The sequence below is a fragment of the Rhamphochromis sp. 'chilingali' genome (assembly GCF_963969265.1).
Source record: "Rhamphochromis sp. 'chilingali' genome assembly, chromosome: 10".
NCBI classification, from domain to species: domain Eukaryota; kingdom Metazoa; phylum Chordata; class Actinopteri; order Cichliformes; family Cichlidae; genus Rhamphochromis; species Rhamphochromis sp. 'chilingali'.
Window position 1 is genome coordinate 36,999,915 of NC_137937.1, and position 11,422 is coordinate 37,011,336.

Here is an 11,422-nt window from a genome sequence, read left to right on the forward strand (position 1 = left end):
AACTGTATATATAACTTTGGATTATACAGATTATACAGTATGAGTATGTCAAAAATGTAGACTCTCAGGAAAAAGTAACATTTTTACACTTAACATCACATAATCTCTATTTATTACACGTGCAGTGAAATATTTCAAGCAGTTTTTATTTCGATCTGGATGGTTTTCATACAAATCTAGAATCCAGTGTCTTATTTGAATAGTTTGTTTTGAGTTTTAGTATATTGTGTATCTCTTGGACTGTTTCAATAAACACCACCAGAGTAATGGGTTGCGGTTGATGATCATGAACTTTGTTTGTTTTAGCTGCTTTCCACCCGATGGAAAAGGACCTCCCTCTTCCTTCTCCTTTCCCCTTATTACACATTATCAAACGAAAGATAAGAAACACCCAAAAATACAGGTGAGTTATCAAAGCAACCTGGGCTGTGAGTAACACCCCAGCAGCTACAAGCTGAGCACCTCTGTGCCAAACCACACTGATGCAGTAATTCATGATAAAGGAGCCACAAATAAGTATTGAGTGTGTAAATGAAAATACTTTTTAGAAGTTATAGATATATTTATATCGAATAAAAACATGTCAAAAGTATGGCCTGGGGACAAAAGTGATCTGCCAAGAGTTCCACAACCCGACCTGCTGGGGGCTTTGCTAAAGGGCAGTAAATCAGCTTAGATGACAGTTTAGTTTTCTGTGAATTTTACAGGAAATCATGGAGCAGACTGCCAGTACTTTTTCTATCATTTTACAGATCTGTTTCGTAGACTATAAACTCGTGGAGACATGCTGATGTGTCTCTATTATGGTCATTTGTGCAGATAAGTGCTTGACAATAGGCAATCTCGTACACACGCACACCTTCATACACCACGTTACTTTTTGCATAATGCTCAGTATTTTGCACCTTTCTATTGTCTCGTGTCTGTGTCGTTCTGTTCTGTCTGCTGTTGCACAGTGTTTGTTTTGGGGGTTTTGCAATTTTTGCACTTTGCACTTTATGTAGTCCTGTGTAGATTGTCTGTTATATGTCACATGTAGCACCGCGGTCTTGGAGGAACGTTGTCTCGTTTCACTGTGCACTGCATCATTACACATGGTTAAAATGACAATAAAGCCACTTGACTTGAGTTGTATTTATTATCAGGTGTTTCTCTGCTTGGTGTGGATCAAGTTTTTATTTTTTGCTTTGACTCTACCATCTTGAGTCTTGTTGCGTTTAAGATTCCTTTATGTGTAATTTGGTTTGTCCCCTTTGTCACAGTACTGGGTCTTGTCCAGCTGCCACAAGGCAAAAGACAGGGTACACATCTTTAATTGATGTGAATGTTCTCAGAATGTATTTCTTTATACTAACAGAGGATTCATTCTGAGGTATTTGTTTTTACAGGTTATTGGTAATATTAGTTCTCTGGCCCCTCTAAATTGGGCTGTTTGCGCCCCACAAACTACAATAAGTTTACCAGCCTCTGATATAAAAAGTCTAAAACAGTTTCAAATCAATATTGAAAACTATAACTTGGAAATCTATATTAATATTATGCATTTATAGTCCTGCAGCTTAAGAGAAAAGCAGAATGTGGGATAAATTAGAGGCTGACAGGCTGCTTTGTGCTTGAAAACAAGCCAGCCACCTCAAGGACATGAAAATACGAGGCTGTGTGGGCATCAGCATCACAAGCTAGACAGATAGAAAGCACCGTGGAGAGAATATTTATCTAAGTATGTACTGTCACAGGAGCTCCCGTCATTACAACAAATGAACTGTCTGTACTTTACCAAATGATTCATGCTTAATAAGCTGTGCAGCTGCAGGTCAGATAATCTTTCTGCAAAATAAAAGCTCCAGAGCTCAGTGACACCTTTTAAATGGTCAGTACACTCAAATCAGCATAAATACACACGGTGTGACTCACCCATAGTGGGTTTGAAGCATCGCACAAAGTTCTCCCAGGTTTTGGGGATATTTTCTGCCACAGCCTCATTTGTGCTGCTCACTGCAGAGCAGACTCAACACTTCACAGAGCCCGACAGACGCTTCTTCTGGACTGAAACGCACAGCTTTGTTAAATAAGATTTTGTGGCATTATGCGGCACGCCGAAGTTTTATCTGGCTTCTGCTTTCAGTTTACTTTGATACACGATACACACTTGACAAAGTTTTCAGTGTGAGTGTTTGGGCAATTTACAGGATCTGATTAAACAATAAATAAATGTATTAGTTGATTAATGATTAAATTATATAAGGTGATTGTCTGATTGTTGGGATTTTCACTAATATTACGACATCTGTAGCTTACAAGATAAAGTGCTTTGATGCAGCTACAGTTATAAATTGATTAAAACTGAGCCTTTAAAACCTGAACCATGAAATAACTGCCAGAAATCTTTCATTTTTTGATGATGGAGTGTTTGTTGAACCTTTAGACAAACTATATAAAAATATATATCAAATTTAAATCTGCATATATGAGTTTTAATTTGAATCACATTTGCTACATAAGCAATATTTTTGCAATGTAGTTATTAAAAATGTGTCATGCAATTCATATCATTTTGGGGGGGGGGGGGGGGGGTATAAAAAGTCATGCTGATCATGTAGAAGTCTCAGAAACTCACAAAACACATGGATCAAATATGATATACTTGGATTTGAAGGGTTAAACTGTTTACCAGTGAGTAGCACAGAGACCTCCAGCTAAAGCAGGTTTGGGTGACCTGTACTGCAACTGGTTGAAGGCAAAGAGAAGAAAGAAAAGGACAAAACAGAAATTAGAGGAGAGAGAAGACATGGGATCCAACATTGTATTTAAGTAATGAAATATTATTGTCACATAATTGCTGCAATGTCTGTCTATGAAATTATCTTACTAAAATCCCGATTAAATTATTTTAGCTCCATTTTTGGTCTCCACCAGCTAAAAAGAACTATCAGGCTTCTCATTTATTACTTCTGCAGTTTCCTCTTTGCTGGTTGGTCTGTCTGCCACACGCTAAAGTTCTCATTTATCTATTAATTAATGCTTCCAAAAACCATTATAAGAAAGTGTCTTTTGGTGGAAAAGACAGCCAGTCTTTCTCTTGTTTCACTGACATGCCAAAAACTGAAAAAAGTGTATTTTTTAAAGAAATTACAGCTTCCTGAGATCAAAGCATTGATATTTCACTGTGTGGCAGCCTTTTTTGTGGAATAAGTTTACATTTCTGTGTCTTCTGATGACTTTAGGCTGGAGTAGTGGGTGTAACTGTAAATAAATAAAGAGACCAAGGATGGAATAATACAGAAGCTTGAAGAAATGAAGGTAAACAAGAAGGTTTTTGAACTCATCTGAAAACATAACAGAATGACTTTATGGTTAAATGTATGTCTTCTGTTTGGAAAGTTATGTGATGAATATGGGCTTAAACTGCAGAGTCTTAGCTTTCATTTGAAATTATGACATTTTTAAAGATGCACTGTTATTTTAAGCAGGTGGGCAGTCTAGAGATGATTCTGTATGTGGCATTTTGTTTACTGTGAACCTACAACATGTGAGCTTACGATGCAAATTAAATTGTTCATCCTTACTGGGTCTGAGCAGAGACATGGCAATTAGAGACCAGAGAATCAGAGACATTTGGCGACTTGGAAACAAGAGCTGGTGATGTGAAGTGGGTGGGTGGGTTCATTTCAACAGCTATCACTTCAAGTCCTTGAATTTCATCAGCTTTCTGTGATCTGGTTGCCATGTCGCTGCTTGTTATTTACTGTGTGGAAGCCCCGAGACAAAATCAACAGTTTAGTATATTCTGGGGAAAAAAGAAAGAACAACAACACACTTCTTATAATACTTTTCTTAAAATAAAAGGCCTGGATAATAGAAAACAACAGCGGTGGATGATCGCAGGAAAAGCAAGTCTCACTAAAGACAGCTACAGGCCTGGGAAAGCATCTAAAAGAAGCAGACGGACTATTTTGCAGTTTTCTTGTTTTTAGACGGCTGTCATTGTTTCTTTCATTGTTAAAAACATTTAACAGTATATTAAAATTATTGTACTTCCTTAACTGTTTATGCAATATCTTTGTTTTTTGCACTTTAATATCAAATAACTGATATGTATATTATTATACGTAATATATTTTGATATTTAAAATATGACATTGACACAACATGTTTGTTATTTGTACTACTGTTTCTGTTGAGTCATTCTGAGTCATTGTGTGTAACTCCTGAGGTTTATTCCACAGACCTTACATATATAATGCACAGTTATTCTCATAATACAGACATTCAAATTCAAATAACTCCTTTACTTTGAGCTATTGCAGGTTAAACAATTGTGAGTGAGAACAGACTGAGCGGCTGCTGGGAGAGCGGTAGTGAGATTCATTCGTCACCTCGGGCCTTCACACTCATCAAATATGATTTTAAAAAATACTTTTATGAGAGAGGAGGAAAGTGTTCCAGTCTTCTTTTATCCATCATATTAAATTTAAATACCAATCCCCCCACTGCACTGTCTTTATCTTCATACCATTGCAGGCTATAGTCATTTTAAATAATCTGTTTAAAGTTGTTTGCAAGGAATTCACATTTTTTATACTTTAGCAGAATTCTTGCCTTTGTTGTTGAGATACCGTCACATGTATGACCATGATATGGATATGATGATACTGAGGGAAGTAAAGATCAGTTATAAAACAGCAACCTTTCTGTTTGAAGTACTCGCTGTGTGTCAGTCTAACTCACCCAAACAGAGAATGATTAACCTGTGAGATAAAAGCAAAACTGTTGTGAGAACAGAAGAACCAATATAAATCTCAGCTGAAACTGAAACTCTTGGGACTGCATTCAAAAGTGAACATTGTAACATTGTACTTCACTCGAGTAAACCAGAAAACAGGAGGAAAAAACTTAACAAAATATTGTAAAAGAAAATTTATAGGGCAGAACTTTTATTTTTCCTTCTTTGTGACCCCCATTAAACATCTTAAGACCCCTCATATTTTAGGGTATCTGTACACAGTGACATCGGCTTCTAAATCAAACAATCAATTTGAAGTGCAGAATTTTGGGTTTATTTCAAGGGGTTTAAAAACAATTTTGCATTAACTGTTTAGGAATTGCCATCATTTTTATTCATATTTGAAATACTTTGCAATTAAAGACCACCTGCTTTATTTGAGGGTCTTTCTGCCTTCAGTTTTGTCTTCAGTCTCTCATATATATATATCTCATAATATCTCATTTCTTTGCTCTGAGAAACTCTTGGACTGCTTTTGCATTTTGCTTTGGTTTATTTATCCATGTCCTCTCTGAAGCACAGTCCAGTCAGTTTTGTCTGACTCTGAGCAGAGCGTACAGCCCTGTACACGTCACAATTCATCCTACGACTATCTGCCGTCACATTAATAAACACTAGTGAGCTGTTTCTACATGCACGCTCATACATAACAATCCCCCACCATGTTTGCCAGATGATGTGGTGGTATGATCTCTCTGTTAGGTTTCATTTGGTTTGAACTGTTGAAGTCCTCCTTCATTTCCATTATTGGACATCACGTTCTAACTTCCAGTGAACAGCTCCCAAAATCCAAGTTCAAGTCTTGGAATCTTTTCTCTGCTAAATGTTTCATGGAATAATGAGGGGAAAGGCCTCACTTGACCATGAAACTGAGAACAGTTGAGTGTCATAGAAGTGAAGATAGTCACAGTGTAACTGCAAAACAAAACAAAACAGCCCCGAAGCTCAGAAAATATAGTCAAGAAATCTGAGGAACCTGTGCAGACTAAATTTATTCATCAATAAACTGTCAATTCCCAATCCCACAGTATAGTCTTGTTTAATTTATATAAAGCTTCCCCGCCTTAAAGAATTCACTGTTTGTCACTTGGAGACCTGCTAAAAATAATTAGAATTATTTATATATATATTTATGACCCTATGCCCTTTGGCACTGAGCCAACAGTCAAACCGGGTAAAAGGAAGTGCGGCTGCAGTCGATGAAACACACAACTGCTGACGTCCGACTCTTCAGCTGCACAAACCGAAAACAAAAAGCACTGTCACCTGCAGTTCTTTGTGTTTTGAAGAAATGACCTGACAACCCTCCACACTTGCACATCAGAAAGGAGACTCGTGAATTTCATGCCTCAGTAATTGTTTTACATTTAAAGCCTATATTTCCTGCAAGGCCTGTAATACTCAATGAAGAAGTTTCGCCTCTGTGGTAAACTGTCAAAGTTCATTTCATCACCTTTCACAGACATGACATCCACCACAGACCAGTTCCTCTTTCAGCTGCATCCCTGTTTTAAATGCTCCAGGCCAGTGCTCTGGTCTAATTTACATTATCACTTTCAGGGCTTTTTATGGTGCTCAAATAAGCACATAACCATTGTCTAATTTTTGCATTCTTGTTGTTTATCCGTGCTCACAAAAAAATGTATAAGGGAATAACCATTTAAACTAACTCACCTTAACAGTTTAGTGCACAAAGACAGAAAAAGTATATTTATTACAGTCAACAGTTACAGACTTTGAATCTACGTATCAGGACATGATAAGCAGTTGTCTGGTCCTTCGCAGGTTTTCAAATGAGGCAATCACAGCTTTAGAAGAACAACAACACACGACATATTACACTTTTTTTTTATTTGGTAAACTGTAAGCCGAATAGCAGAAGCAGTGTGTGAGAAATGAAGAACATCCCATGATTCGCTTTTAGAGCAGCAATCATTTTGTTGAGTGTCAGTGTAGCTCACTGGGCTGAGCAGGTGACCCATATGCTGCAAGGCTATTTGCAGAAAGCTGAGTTTGATGCTGTCCCAGGCAGATTTACTGTGCGTCCCCCCTTAAAGCATCTCTATCAGGTTGAGGTCTGGACTTTGATAGTGCCAACGCATCAGCTTGAGGTTTTTTCATTTTCACTTATTCTGTTGCCGTGCTTGGCATCATTGTCCTGTTGCATGACTCAGATCAGCCAAACTTTAGCTGTCAGACAGATGAGCTCACATTGATTCTAGGATACTGTGATACACAGAGGAGTTCATGGTCGACTGCGAAACAAGCCTAAATCATCACCCGTCCACCACCGTGCTGATAGTTAGTGAGGTGTTTGTCCTGATATGCTGATTTGGTTTTCTCCCAACGTGGTGCTGTGCCTTATGTTAACCTCCTAAGACCCGAACTCTTCCATGGCATGCATTTTTAATTTCTCTTTGATATTTGGGCATATTGGGGCCTAAGAACGTCAAAACAAAGAATTACCAGATTTTTTTTTTCCTTATTTTTGTTTTTAAGAAAAATAAGAGCCACATATGAGGATATTGGTTTAAAATTTTGATAGAACAGTAGCAGTATAATGTCCTTGTAAGTGGATATCAGGCCCTTGTAGAGAAAAATTGAGTATTTTGGTCTAAATAACCCAGAATGTGATGTCCACATATGTGGATGCCAGGTCCTAGGAGGTTAAACATCACCACTTTGGACTCGTCTGTCCCAAAGGCCATTGTTCCAGAAGTCTTTCTTCAGAACTTTTCAAACCTAAGCTATGGTACTATGTCCTTTTTGGAGAAAAGAGGCCTTCTCCTGGCAAACCTTCCAAACAATCCATAAGAGTTCAGGCTTCTTCTAATTGTAATTTTCACGAGCTTTAACATTTAACAAGCTAACCAAGGCCTGCAGACTCTGAGAGGTGGATTTTTTTTTGTATGGTCTGACCTTGGGGTGAATTTGTGGGAACATCGACTCCGGGGGAGATTGTTCTGAAAAACTGTAGAATGATGGACTTCAGTTCCTTGAAAGTGGCAACAGTTGCTTCTCTCATGGCTGATGTTTATGACGTTTATGGAGGGTCATTCTGATTAATGATTAATTAATCAAGTGATTTCATTAGTAGCACTTGGTTGCTTACTCTTTACATTTCAAAATATAAATAATAAAAGTTGCATAATCTTTAGATTGTATATGTTTAAAAATTTAATATACAAAAAGCTCTCTTACTTGCACACATTCAGAAAAAGTTAATGTGCTACGGAAAATGGCATATGAAATTTAAAATGTAAAAATAATGACACCTTCTGACAAACTGAGACTTAATGCCATTGAAAATTTTATTGTGATATCTGATAGTTTACATTAGAGTGAAAACAGACATGTGACATGGCTTTAATAAGACAGAATGCAAAGCAATGTAGTCAAATAAAAAGCAGAATATTTGCTTTAAAATTTAGGAAGAAAAAAAAAAACAAAAAACAGGCACGACATCATAAATACAACATGCTTTTAGACCTCAAACTGTAGTTTAACAGTCCTAAGAAAAGAACTTGTACAGTCTTTTCCCCGTATACCCATCTAGCCTTTGATCAACATCCTGTTTAGACAGTAACAGAGCGCAAAAAGTAGGTAGCCAGTGCCACGATAACAACAGAACAACAATAAAAAGTAAACAGTTTTCAGCAGCAAATATCTACATTTTTCATCCAGGCTGCTTTGACGCTGTATTTCAGAGAATCAAAACATTCTACAGAAAGACAATGTCATAGGTGACAGGTTTTCTACTCTTTGATTTTGGTATCGCAGTCGAATCTCCAGGGGCCCATCGACCGTGGCCCCTGGCTTCGTTCCTGCCCGCTGACACATGACACTGATGCATTCGATAGAGCCTGGGTCTTTATTTGGTACGCACTGGCGGTGACACTGGCAGCTGCTTTTTGTTGGTTCAATTTTGACTGACTTATCGAAGGGAAGAGTACAGAGGCTCTGCAGTCGGGTCGCTCCCAGAAACTGCTGCTGCTGCCATGTGGAGGTCCTCAAGAGAAACTGGCTGTGTGCATGTAGCAGAGGGAAATCGTACAACTGTGTGTGTGCATTCAGTAATGATTCAGATAGACACAAACAGTCCTGTAAGGTAGATTTCTTTCCAAATTTTGCTACCGGTGCTGGTCTTGTGAGACTGAGTGTGTGGAAAGTTCACAGAGGTAAACCAACCTAAAGGCAGGGGCTGTGGCATTGTTATGTTAATGCAATCAGACTTTGCTGTTTTAATAAAAGCTCATCATAGTTCAGGAGCTGCAACCTTCGAGCATCTAACGATGCATTCATGCGTTCATGTGAACATCTAATGTTTGTAGCTTTAAACTGACCAAATCTCACGACATGTGGAAGAAGACATGGCTTTAATGCAATGACTGTTTTATCCGATGGCCTTCCAGTCTGTAGTTTTCCAGCTTGTTACCAGGAAATGGAAAGACAAGCTAGTTCTGGCTGAAGGACCTCAAATCTTTCACATCATCTTTCAATACTTTAGAATTTGGACTCAAAAACAGGCCATTAAAAGTTTGATACGACATCCGCAAAGAAGTTTGTTGCACCTCTGAGCACACGCCCAAACGATGCTACGGGGTTAACTCTTGCAGCTGCGCTCAACACTCTATGCATTAAGTTGTTGGACAGACCTGCAAATTCTTGCCTGCATTTGACAGGCCCTGCGTGTCCTGCAAAACATCGAAAGGATGCAGCACCAGAACTGAGATGTGACTAAAACAGGCTATTATCATCAAAACAAGCCATTCGATCAAATAGATAAGGGGAGTAACAGTTCACTTTTACACAAAAAAAGAAAAACACCCCGAGAATGAATACGTTCAAAAAATACAATCAGATATTCACAGCCAGTGTTGCCGCAAACTAATGACCTCCGACATAGCTGCCACAGGGTGCATTTCTACACCTGAAAGCCCCTCAGCACAGGAGACACTGACTGCGGTGGCCAAAGGGTCTTGGTAAAGGCTCTCCCTGCGACATGGTGGGAGATTCCAGCTCGCCCTCAACGTCTACATGGCTCAGCAGAGACCTAAACACCGGCCCTCTAACGGGCTCTTACCACACAAGCTAAATAAACAAGCTAACAGAAAAAAAAGCAAACAAACCAAACGGGGGATAAATCACTTCCAAACAAACTAACCTGGCTGTCAACCTCGCAGATCAGCGGGCGAGACAGCGAAACCAAACAGCTGTGAAAGGGAAGAAAAAAAACACACCAGGAAAACTCAAAAAGGAAAGAGGGGAAAACTGAGGAAGAGAAGGTAAACATTCGCTTTGGTGTGCAGGCATGCATGTGGATTAACACACATGCATGTATGCGCACACGCCAGACACCACACAGCCAGAGGTACGGTGAACAAAAGTGCTTCAAGTAGGGGAAGTAAAAGAACTAACCCAGTAGAAATACGTATAAAACCTTAAATATGTTACTTTATGTACAAAAACTGTAACACGGGCCAATATCTTAGCTGTTTATGTATTTATATTTCAAGTAGGTATCACTGCTAACTATCAAGGGTTTGCATTGTCATAGTTTTAGGTTAAAAGGTCGTGTGATCTGACTGACCTTGCCGGCAAAGTAATCAATCACTGCTGATTTTTTTTTTTTTAATTTTTTTTTTAAAATCTCTCCCATCGTGTCCCACCCTGCCCACACCATCACCTGCCCACACCATCACCTGCTGCCATCTTTTTAATCCCTCTGATTAAAAAGTCCAACAAGTCCCGGGCAACCTCTTCCTCCTCTTTGCTTTACTCTGAGAAATAATATACTGAATATCCATCTGTTTTTGCACCTTTAAATCTGAATGTAGAAAATATATGTGTGTATATATACCAAGTCTCTGTTATCCATAGAGCTCTGAGGATTTTGGTGAAAAATGTTATTTCGAGGGCTACTTCTTTGAACCAGGAAGGGGGCGAAGGGAAGGGGAAGACACATCGGTTCACATGAAAGTTTTCAGAGTTATGCACTGCACAACAGAAGGAAAAATAAAAGAAAACAAGTAGAGGGAGGCCGTTCGTGTTTTGAAGAGGCACAAGATTCATACGGCTTGGAGGCAAATCACAGATGCTGTCCACAAAGAGACGATTCATACGCTCCGAGAGAGAGAGAGAAGGACGTAAAGTGCAAAAGATCTAGAAGAACGGGGCGAAGCGGCGGGATTTCCAGGATAGCAGCAAAAAATTGGAAACTACTTTGTGGTGTGGAAGAAGTGAGAGGAAACCTGGAATTTAAACAAAATGAAACCAAATTTCCTCAAAGTATCTAACAGGCAGCTGCTAAGCATACCAGAGTCGACGAAGCCCTCCTGCTCCAGCTTCCTTTCCATCTCCAACAATCTGTCGTTCATCTGTGAGAAGGCCATTGGGAAACGAGAGCGAACAAACATTTTGCCTCCAAACCGCGATGGACCAAACGCCTCTGCAAAGTGCAAACGAAGTCGTTCAAGTATGCCACTGTATAATGCATGACCACACACACACACAAAATGCATATATACACACAGTAATATGCATATATACATATGTGCGTGACAGCAAATATATATATATATAGAAACCATGTTCCAATATCGACGTACTACGAACATTTTCATAGTATTTATGGATATG